This window comes from Marmota marmota, unplaced genomic scaffold, assembly GCF_001458135.2.
Source record: "Marmota marmota marmota unplaced genomic scaffold, marMar, whole genome shotgun sequence".
In the NCBI taxonomy this organism is placed as follows: domain Eukaryota; kingdom Metazoa; phylum Chordata; class Mammalia; order Rodentia; family Sciuridae; genus Marmota; species Marmota marmota.
The window spans coordinates 27279036-27290195 of NW_026000229.1; the positions used below are offsets into that span (position 1 = coordinate 27279036).

The 11160-nt window shown below is 35.8% G+C and overlaps 1 protein-coding gene across 1 annotated transcript in view; it reads left to right on the top strand.

Moving 5' to 3' along the window:
* Nucleotides 1-11160, top strand: part of Fam214a (family with sequence similarity 214 member A) — a 138548-nt gene that overhangs the window by 25727 nt on the left and 101661 nt on the right. The gene's annotated exons all lie outside the window — the stretch shown is intronic.

Below are 11160 nucleotides of genomic sequence, written 5' to 3' on the forward strand. Positions count from 1 at the left end.
CATTCCATTATGATCAGATAAGATGCATGGTATTATCTCTACTCCTTTATATTGTCTAAGAGTTGCCCTGTGACATAATATATGATCTATTTTTGAGAAGGATCCATGTGCTGCTGAGAAAAAAGTGTAACTGCTTGATGTTGGGTGGTATGACGTGTATGTTTTGATAACAGCGACTACAGGCTCAGTATTGTACATGGAGCGCAGTGGCCACGAGTACATTCCATTGCCCGTCCCCGGGCTTGTAATGCAGAGAGAACTCGATTAAAGCAGTTTTCTAACAAAAAAATAAATAAATAAAAAATAAAAATAAATTGAAATGGGCATAGTTACTTTTCAAAAAGAGGGGGAAAAAAAACCCACCAATGCTAACCTACAAATACTATCATATTATTCTCTTCTTTTGGATTCTTGAAATTTTTATCTTGTTACCTCTCTACTTAGGGCCTTTGGTCCAGTTAATAGCTTATAATTTTACTAACTCTACTTTCTGTTGTTTGCTTTGTCTCAGCTGTGCTAAATTTTAGAAGCTTTGAGGGCTGGGGCTGTGGCTTAGCCTTAGCGCACTTGCCTGGCATGTGTGAGGCACTGGGTTTGATTCTCAGCACCATGTAAAATAAATAAAGGACTATCAACAACTTAAAAAAATTTTAAAAAAAATTTAGAAGCTTTGAACTAAGTGTTTATTCTGATATAAGATTTATTCTGATATTAATGTTTAGATTAAAATGATAACACATGGGTTTTAATGTTATATCCTTATCAATGTATTTGGAAGATAATATATATTTTTTAAAAACCAATCAAACATAGATCACAAACTTCTGAGATATGTGAAGTTTAGGTTTGTTTATACTGTACATATGAAGGCACAAGTAGTCTAAGAACTACAGAGTAGTCTCCTTAGTAGCGCTAGGGAGACAGGAGTCATATCAATCTTGTTCCCTACTAACTTCCTAAATAGTACATATCTTCTACATAGTAGGTAATCAGCACATATTTTGATTGAGCAATGAACTGGTATATGTAGAGAATCTAATAATATATTTTAAAGTTTTCACTCATGATTTGAAAATCATGTAAAATTATGATATTTTCAAGTATCAAATGGTTAGGTACCTTTGTTATGGGGCTTTATCGGAAAGACTAATGGGCCCTTAAAAGAAAGAGAAAAAATTCTCAGTAGGTGTATAGTCAAGCTTCACAGAAAAATATATTATCATTCTCATCACATGGGACTGGCACCTCCAGGAGCCTAAGTGCAGCTCTTGGCTGAAAAGCACTTGGTGTTATTTGAGAATTGGGTTCTGCGGTGCTCTTGCCTACCATTTGGGAGATCTCTGACACCGGCAACCACTACTAACTCTGTATGTCTGAAGCATATCACAACCCCTTTCACTATCACGATCATAAAGAATACGCCAGGGAGGCTGGGGTTGTGGCTCAGTGGTAGAGCACTTGCCTAGCATGCATGAGGCCCTGGGTTCAATTCTCAGCACCACATATAAGTAAATAAATAAATAAATAAATAAAATAAAGGTATTGTGTCAACTACAACTAAAAAATATTAAGAAGAATATGCCTAGCCAGTCACTAATCAGTATAATACACTGCTATTGGACTCAGTTCTTCAACACTGGGCCACTTTGTATACCACTTGGCCACCTTATAAAGGGATGCCTTCAGGTCAGATACCAATCCTTGGCTCAAATACTTGTGGCCAAGGGAGTTAGGGTTACACAGCAACAAGGGCAGGCAGGTACTTTGAGGTACCTCTCCAAGCCAATGGCTTCTTGCTATTAAAGGTAATAATTAAGAACTGCCATGTATCAGTATCTAACAATCCCAACGCATACTGATTATTTTCATATTTATGTTGCCACATCTTCACAAAATATCTTTGCCTTGTGGATACTTAGTCATGTTTCCTGGGATCGTCATGGTGTATTATGATGAGACAGAAATGAGCCATAATCTACTGAGAAGAAAATTTATATAGCACATTGCAGAAAAATTCAATATATGGACATTCATGAGTATGAACGAGGAAGATTTTTTAGTTTTTCATATGTGATATTCCTATATATTAGAAAATAAATAAATTACTCCCAGAAAAACAATTTCTGAAAAATCTCTGCATGTTATATTTTGCTGGTACATCTCATGAGATCATGGATAATAGTCTTCTTGGGATCTAGTACAAATGATGTTAATTCCCAAAATATGTGCTCAGGATAAATCTACTGACTATTCTCAGAACTTTGTGCCACACTGACCTAGTGTGAAATAGTGATTTGAGTCAAAGCAATGGCATTTTGAATTTCCCAATTATGGATTATTTTCTAAATATATAGTGAGTTTAATTGGGCCTAGGCAACCTCTCTCCATCTGTTAAAAAAATGTTTCAAAATTGTTTCTTCTTTTATAGGTGACACATGATTACTAAATCAAAAAGACATTTCTCAGTCCTTACCTTATTTGACTTCTTCACAACAGTCAACATTGTGGAGTACCCTTTGCTTCTTAATATCCCACAATATCAATATCTTCATCTACTCTGATGGAGTAGTAACCATTTGTATGCTGATGCATTCTGAATAATATACATACCTAGATGGGACCTCATCCATGAGCTCCAGAGGAGAATCTTTTTCTATCTTCAGAATGTCAGTTTAGATACTGGCAGGTTTTTAATACACAACATGTCTAAAACTAACTAATTTTGTTCCCATCACCCACCACTCCTCCATAGCAAATCTGACATTTCTCTTACATTTATTAAAGTGCACAATAGTCTACCAACAATTCAAGGTGGGAAGCAGGGCATGGGAAGGTTGCTCTCTCTCTTTGCCTACAATCAATCACTTCCAAATTTCTATCAATTTTGGCTCCTAAATTTCTCTCCAGTCTGTCTTCTCTACTCCATCCCACCACCACTTTTGTATTAGTTTGCTCTTGTTGCAATAATGCTAAATGCAAACCCTTCCAAATCTTAGTGTCTTAAAACGATAATTTATTCTTATGGATTTATTGGTCAGCTGTGGTGGTTCTGCTAATCCAAGTTAGGCTATTCCATAAGTTAGCTCTGGTCTCCCCCTCATGGGACCAGCATTTGCAGATTGACCCAGACATCTGATTTTCATGGTAATAGTGGAGATACAAGAGGAAAAACAGGCAAGACATTTTCAGAGCTAGCTCAGAACTAGAGCACTGTCACATCAGCCTTATTCTATTTATAAAAGTAAATCAAGTGACTGAACCATGATCTGGGAAATATATTCTGACCTATTAATTAGAGGGCCTGCAAGTTACTTGGCAAATGGACTGGGGCTATGGCTCAGTGGTAAAGAACTTGCCTAGCAAGTGTGAGGCACTGGATTCGACCCTCAGCACCACATAAAAATAAATAAACAAAATAAAGGCATTGTGTCCATCTACAACTAAAAAAAAGTTACTTGGTAAAGGAATGGATATGGAGAGGCATGAAGACTGGCCAAAACAAACATCTCTAATGCTTCATCTATCATCTATCATTTACATTGAATCTGATCTTGCAATATGGCGTCTTGATGAGGTCTATCATGTGTCAGTGGCATGTAGTTTCATTTGTTAGGAACAACTTCCCCAAATCCATCCCATTCTACTCTGCCTATCTAATCTTCTCTTCATCCTCCCAAACATAGTTAATATGTTCTTTAATGACCCTCCTCTGCTAGACCTCTTTTTATACCACCTATTTTCTGTATGCATGATGTTTTTGCTGTCATCAGACTAAATTGCAATTCATGTTCACATGGCTGTCTCCTTTCTAGATTAATAAAGCTTTTCGAGGGTAATAAGTACTTACTTTTCTGGTCTCTGTCTCTAGGGCCCAGGAAAGTGTTTGTCCTAAAAAGTTCAATGAATGCTGATTTGAATTAAACTTATGTTAGACAGAAATGACATTATTATTATTATTATTATTTCTACTTAGTTGTACATGACAGCAGAATGCACTTCAATTCATCATACACAAAAGGAGTGCAATATTTTTGATTCTCTGGTTGTACATGGTGTAGAAACACCATTCTTGTAATCATACATGTACTGACAGAGATGATATTTTAGAAATACAGAGTATTACTTTGAGTTTCAGGTACAGAATTTGCTTGTGCAATTTAAAATATGAAAGCAGCTAATGTTTCTTTCTGAAGCAAGGCAGTATAAAATTATTGAGATATACACAGCAAGCAAATAAAGGAGTCACTTCTACAATTCTCGTTATGCTGAACTGAGCTTTGGGGTTCTCACAGAAGCAGCAGAAATTAGATTTATCAAAGGTATAATTTAGACTGCTCTATTATGCTGTGTTTACATGTGAAGAAATTAGTATCAATTATGAGTTTTCCCATTTGTGAAAAGGAGATGGAAAATTTCTATACTTTTTGTGCATGCTTAAAAACTTTTTTTCCTAAAAAAGCCTAAGATATTAACATAAGAAATGTTTTTCTTTCTTTCTTTTTTCTTTTTTCTTTTTTTTTTTTTTTGCACTGAGGATTGAGCCCAAGGGCATTGGACCACTGAAGCACATCCCCAGCCCTATTTTGTAATTTATTTATAGACAAGGTCTCACTGAGTTGCTTAGTGCCTTGCTGTTGCTGAGGCTGGCTTTGAACTTCTGATCCTCCTGCCTCAGCCTCCTGAGCCGCTGGGATTACAGGCTTGCGCCACCATGCCCTGCAGGAAAGATTTTTCTTTAAAAAACTTTTTGAAGGGAAAAAACTCTTTAAAAAATTTTTTGGAAAAATCTGATCATTTAATTTACATTGTTTATTTTGAAACAGATCACTACTGTTGTTTATATCTACTTTTCAAGTCATGGTATGAAATTATTTTTTTTTAAAACAATGAATTGTAGCATTTTCAGTTGATGCAATGAGAAAATTATATTCTGGTGAAATGATTTAAAGGATTAGTAACTTGATTTATAATATACTTAATATCTCTACCAGCTTGTGAACAATCCAGTTATTTAGTGATGTCTACTCATTATTGCTTCTGAAAATAGCTCATGTTGTTTGGGGTAAGGTAGTTCTGTGTGTGATCTTCTAACAGACATAAAGAGAACAATAATTTCTATGCAAATGTTCCCACTGGATGTAGGGTGCACCTTCTCAATTCTCATTAAGATGCACTGATTTCTTGATAAGATTAGGGCAAGCAGCAAGTTTTGTCAGCCCCAAATTTTCCTTACATCATATCACTTGACTGAAGAACATGGGTGATTTTCAAGCATGTTTTTGTTGTTGGGTAAGCCATTAAGTCATATAGCAATACTATCTAATAGAAATATTATGTGAGCTACATATGTAATTAAGTTTTCCATTAACCACATAAAATTAAAAAAAAAAAGTCCATTTTTTTTTTCTTTTTGGTACTGGGAATTGAACCCAGGAGTGTTCTACCACTGAGTCATATCCACAAACCTTTTTATTTTATTTTGAGGCATGGTCTTGCTAGAATGCTGAGGCTAGCTTTGAACTTTCTATCCTTATGCTTCAGCCTCCCATGTTGCTGTACTACTCTGAGTGGCCCTAATATATCTCAAATATCATAATTGGAACATGTAATCAATATTTTAAAAGAATTAACAGAAATAGTTTATATTTTTTCCACACAAAATCTCTGAAATCTGGTATATATTTTATACTTCAGCACATTTCAATTTGGAGCTTAATGTTTCTTTAGAAATACTGATATGGAGTTAGATTTCCTAAAATTTGCAATTAAAAAACATTGACATACCCAAGTAGTTCCAAAATACTTAATTTACAAAATGAGTTAGATTTCATTATTAGAAATTTATACTTAAATAAATTTCAAAATTCAGTTCCTCAGTTTTACTAGTCAGGTTTCAAGAACTCAATAGCCACAGGTAACTTGTGCCTTCTGTACTGGCTAGAACAGTTCTAGAGCATAGGGTTGGCTTCAGGTCTTCAGTAATCACTTAAGTTTTATGGTTTGGACATAAAGTGTTCCACAAAATCTCATGTGTTGAAGGCTTGATGTCCATTGTAGTAATAATGTTCAGAGGTGGGGCTTTTGGGAAGTGATTGGATCATGAGGGCATTAACCTCATCAATGGCTTAAGCCATTGATGAGTTCATAGCTGATGGCATTATTGGGAGGTCATGAAAAGTATAGGAGGTAGGACCTAGTTGAAGGGAGTGAGCCCAAGGGTCATGCCTTTAGGGGACTATGTCTTGTCTCCAAGTCCCTGGCCTGGCCATGTCTCTCCTTTCCAGCAGCCATGAGTGGGCCATGATGTTCTGCCTCACTATCAGCAATGGAGCTGGCTACCCTTGGACTGAAACCTCTGAAACTGTGAGCCAGAATAAATCTTTCCTCATTTAAATGGATTTTCTCACATATTTGTCACAGTAACAAAGAGCTAACTTACACACTTGAGTCTTTGTGTCCAAGCTATTGCCACTCAGCACAGAAAATAAAATGGAATTGAAAATCATCATCCATCTCTGCCTTTTAACAGAACAAAGGAATAAATGGTTTTAAGATTCTATGCATTCAGAAAAAAGACAGATGGTATATGTGAGTATGGGTTTTAGAAGACATCATAAGGTAAGACTTTGGACTCTGAAAGTTCAGAAGGGTTTGGATAAGAACTGGGGAGAGATATGAAATAGAGGAAATGGCAGAATCTCATGGGTAGGAAGGTGCAGGGCTTGGGTGGGAAACCCTACTAAAAGAAACCAAGAACAGGTAGTGATTAAGAATTAAGTTCCCAAGTCATATTCCTTGGTGTGAATCCTGGTTCTGCTATTACCTAATTGATTAACCTTAGGCAAGTTATTTATCTTTCCTTTTACTGTTTATGTGGTTAAAAAAATAGGGATAATAATACTATATAAGGATGTTGTGAGGATTAAATGGACTAATACATATTAGGCATTTAGAATAGTGCTTAGTACTTAAGTATCTAAGACATTTTAGTTGCTGTTATTATCTGAGTGTGACTATTTGCTCTTTGGAATTTATATACGACAAAAACTAACCAAACCAGAGGTAATCTACTTAGAACTTATGTCCCAAAATATTGAGCCTAAATTTATATAAACCAATTGAAATTCCAAATGTACAACCATTTCTCAATGTTTCTGAGCCTTTGTTTCCCCACTTGAAATTTTCAGAATTATTTAACCTGCTTCAGAATGTTACAGTGGAAATTAAATTAATCCATTCACAGGAAGTAGGCTCCTTCCATTTATTAACTATAATCTTAAGAAAGTTATTTGTCTCACTAAGCCTCAATTTTCAATCCATGGCACAAATGAAGTTTGTGCCACCTACCAATTATCACCCACTTAGGACCAAATATATAATATATGTGAAGTGTGAAACACAATTACTGTTGCAAATGAGTGATTATTATAACTTTTGAAAAGACCTTAAGCCTTGGTAGTCCAGAGACAAACTTCAGCAAATCTTTGACTCAGCAAACCTTCAAATGCATTAGAACTTTCCTTGCCTTGAAGTTTACAGGCCTATATATTCTAAGTACTACAGTCACTTCAGCAGTTAGGAAACAGAAATAATCTTTTTTATTTTTCTTTTTTTAACTTTCTTATACCTGTGGTTATAGAGACTAGACAAACAGGAACCTCAAAAAAAGGATAAACCAGCCAACCAATTTAAGGAAAGGTAGAGTGTCGTTTACAGAAGCCAATACCTTAGCAGCGACTCCATAATCTCTCCTACTTAGAAAGAAATAAACCACAATGAATGTAAGTGAATAGTCAGAAATAATTTATATATGGAAAAGATAGTTTGCATTTGATCTTGCTTCAATAGTTAAGTTTGTTCAGCTTGCATTTCATTTTGTGTCACAGTTGTTTTTTACTTACTGTGAAAGACTTAAGTTTACTATATATTTTAACTAATTTACATTTTTATTTCCACATACTTTATGATGAAAAAAATCTACCAATTGTTATGTTTAAAATAGTATGTTTTCATTTGATGATTCACAATCATTTTTCACTATTATCCATTAGCTATGGGCTATAGAGTAATTTTGTGATATCTGAGAGATTTTCTTAATATTTTCAACTGGTCTACTGTAGCTTTTGCAATATTAAAGATCTCCATGTTTTAGTGACTAATCTTAAAACCTCCAATGTCTTTCCTTGTCATATGGTCATTTTCTCCTTTGTCTTCAAAAATTTCTCTCTTTATGTTGGCATTAGTCATTGGATTTGGGGCCCAACAATATGATTTCATCTTATCTTGCTTATATCTGCAAAGATCCTATTTCCAAATAAGGAAGGTCACATTCACAAATAAGGGAGGTAGAATTTTAGCATATCTTTCAGAGGGTCACAATTCAACCCACCAGAGGTTCCTGCTGTTTTAAGATCATTCACAAATGAAGTTTGTGCCACCTACCAATTTCTCAGTTCTTTAGCCTTATCCCATTAGGGAGAAAAATTCCAGCCAGCATTAGGAATATGCTTTATGGATACATACAAGAAAAGTTTATTAATACAAAGGATGAGGTTTATTGGATTCCTACTCTGTGTAAGGGACTTTGTTACGTGGTAGGGATAGAAGAACAGAGTATCAGTCCCTGCTCTGGCAGAGCTCATCCTGGGTATCTGGCCTGGTTCCATAACACTAGTCACAATAACAACTGTGCATAATTGTAAGCAAACAAATTATTTTCATCATTTTAAGCAAGAAAAATAACTCAATGAGCTTCATTAAATACAGTTTTTGTTATGCACTGCTCATTTCAATAAGATATGTAGAAGCTGAAGGGATGATTATGTTGAAGATGAGTTAACTTTTTTGAAGCTAATTATTCATATGGCTTTGGAGCATTAGGGGAAAACAAAATGAGAGCAAGTCAGATGAAAAAAGGGTTAGATTCCTGCCAGCTGTCTTGACTTGTTTTACCCATTACCAAGTAGAAATTAGAGATGTTTGTTCTTCAAAAATTAGAGTGATTCTCATTTTAGGGCTTTATTTCTAAACACTCTGGACATGTTTTATACACTTACAGGATTCTTTTAGAATTTGAAAGGAAAGAGATTATTTACTTCAGAGTCTAAACACCCCATGTTTGTAATGTCAAACTAAGGTTTGTTGAATGTGACTTGACTACCACTATCCAACTGTATAGCACTATAAGCTTTATGAGAATGATGACCCTGTGTGGTTTGGGTGACTTGTATTCTCAGAGATGAGTATGTGCATAGCAGATAGTGTTCAGTAAATGCATGTTGCATGAATGAAACAATAACTTGAATAATTAAGGAGTCAGAAATATACTTCTTACTTTGTCCAGTACCTTAATAATGTTAATTTTTTTTTTTTGAACTGGAGATTTAACCCCAGTTAAAAATGAAGTTTTTTTGTGAACTACAGATTGGCAGTGGCTCAGCTTAGCCACTGAGCTTCATCCCCAGCTTTTTCATTTTTTTTTATCTTGAGACAGGGTCTGGCCAAGTTGCTTAGGGCCTCACTAAGTTGCTGAGGCTGGCTTTAAACTTGCAATCCTCCTGCCTGAGCCTCCAGAGCTGCTGGGATTATAGGCAGGCACCATTGTATCTGGCTATGATATCAAAATTTTAAATAGATTTAAAAGTCTCCATAAAAAATATTTGTTAGTCCAACAAATCGTCAGACATCTTCATTTATCCATGTGCTATTAAAACTTATTCAAAAAGAGAATAGTTTGTGCTCCAGATTATCCAATATTCTTGACTTGTGCACTTAACATTTCTCTGATCTTTATACTTCTTTCAAACTAGGTATAGGTGGAGGAGCTAAATCACAGATCTTGCTGCCTATTCACCCAGTAAGCCTTTTACAATAGCTGTTATCTGACCCAGCTGTTGAGCTAAATTTAGGATTTTGTATTATCTGTAAACTGTTGCTTCAGTCTCCCATTACCAAGGTTAATTGAGAAGTGATTGTAGAACAACTAAAACTTCAGTGCATTTTTAAAAACTACATAATACAGTATCCAATAACATCAGTGTCATATCTACTAGGAATCAAAATTTGTAACCACTATTAAAAAACTGTTTAAATATTAAAGAACTGTTGCTATTTGTCAGAAGTTTCATCTTCATGAGGCCAGAACATTTCAGTGAAAAAGAAATGTTACCCTTCTCAATTGTATGCCCTGTTCTTATTAGTTACAATTATGGAGTTAAAAATGAACCATTGCAATTGTGCATGCTATTTTACTGTAAATATCTAAACATCCTTTTTTCATAAGAACAATTTCATGTATTTGATCTGAAGGGGGGGGGGGGAAGCAATTGCCAGTCTGTAGTTCACAAAAAAACTTCATTTTTAGACCTGTCCTAGTACTTTCCTGTTGTGACACTTGTATGCAAAATATTTCTAAAAATTTTTTTTTTTTTCCCTAATGAAACCAAAGAGCCTTGCAAATTCTGTACTTCTTGTCTCCGTTTGGGCTCACAATGTCATGTATGTGTACTTTGTTTATAATCTTAGTAGCTAATAGCTGCAGCCCTGGTTAGGATTTTTTTTTTTTTAATCTACAACAGATTCTTGCCATCTGTTTGTGTTTAAGTGATGACACAACATCACAACACGAAATGTCATCATGTCACATTGTTATAGCACAACAACAAAATTACAGCTCCCCAACAATAACCTGGTGTCATGTTTTAGAACACTGCCCATGAGTCAGTGTTTTAGAAGTTATAAGAGTTATTTTTAGCACAGCCAGTGCTTCAGAAGCTTGGGTTCTGAATCCCACTAGAACCCCTAGTGATCTGGGAAAATCTGGGGCGGGCGGTGGAAGAGCTTCCTCTCCTTCAACTCCCCGCTCCCTGACATGCAGGGCTGCCCACCTTCCTGCCCCGGCCACTTTAAACCCGGGTACTACGGTGCACTGCAATCCACTTGGGGCTCAGTCACAGGTCTGCGCCAGCATCTAGTGTGGAGGAGGAGAAGGAGGAGACTATAATTATCCTCCACGTCTGGGGCAGGCCCTCGAATGACATCTCCCCAGTTACTCCGTGCTCTAATAGCGCAGCTCCAATCCCTGATCTCAGATGGTGCGCCTCAGTCAGCTCCGAGAGCGGTCAAGAAGCGAGACCGAAAAGCTCAACTTCTCGAGCTTTC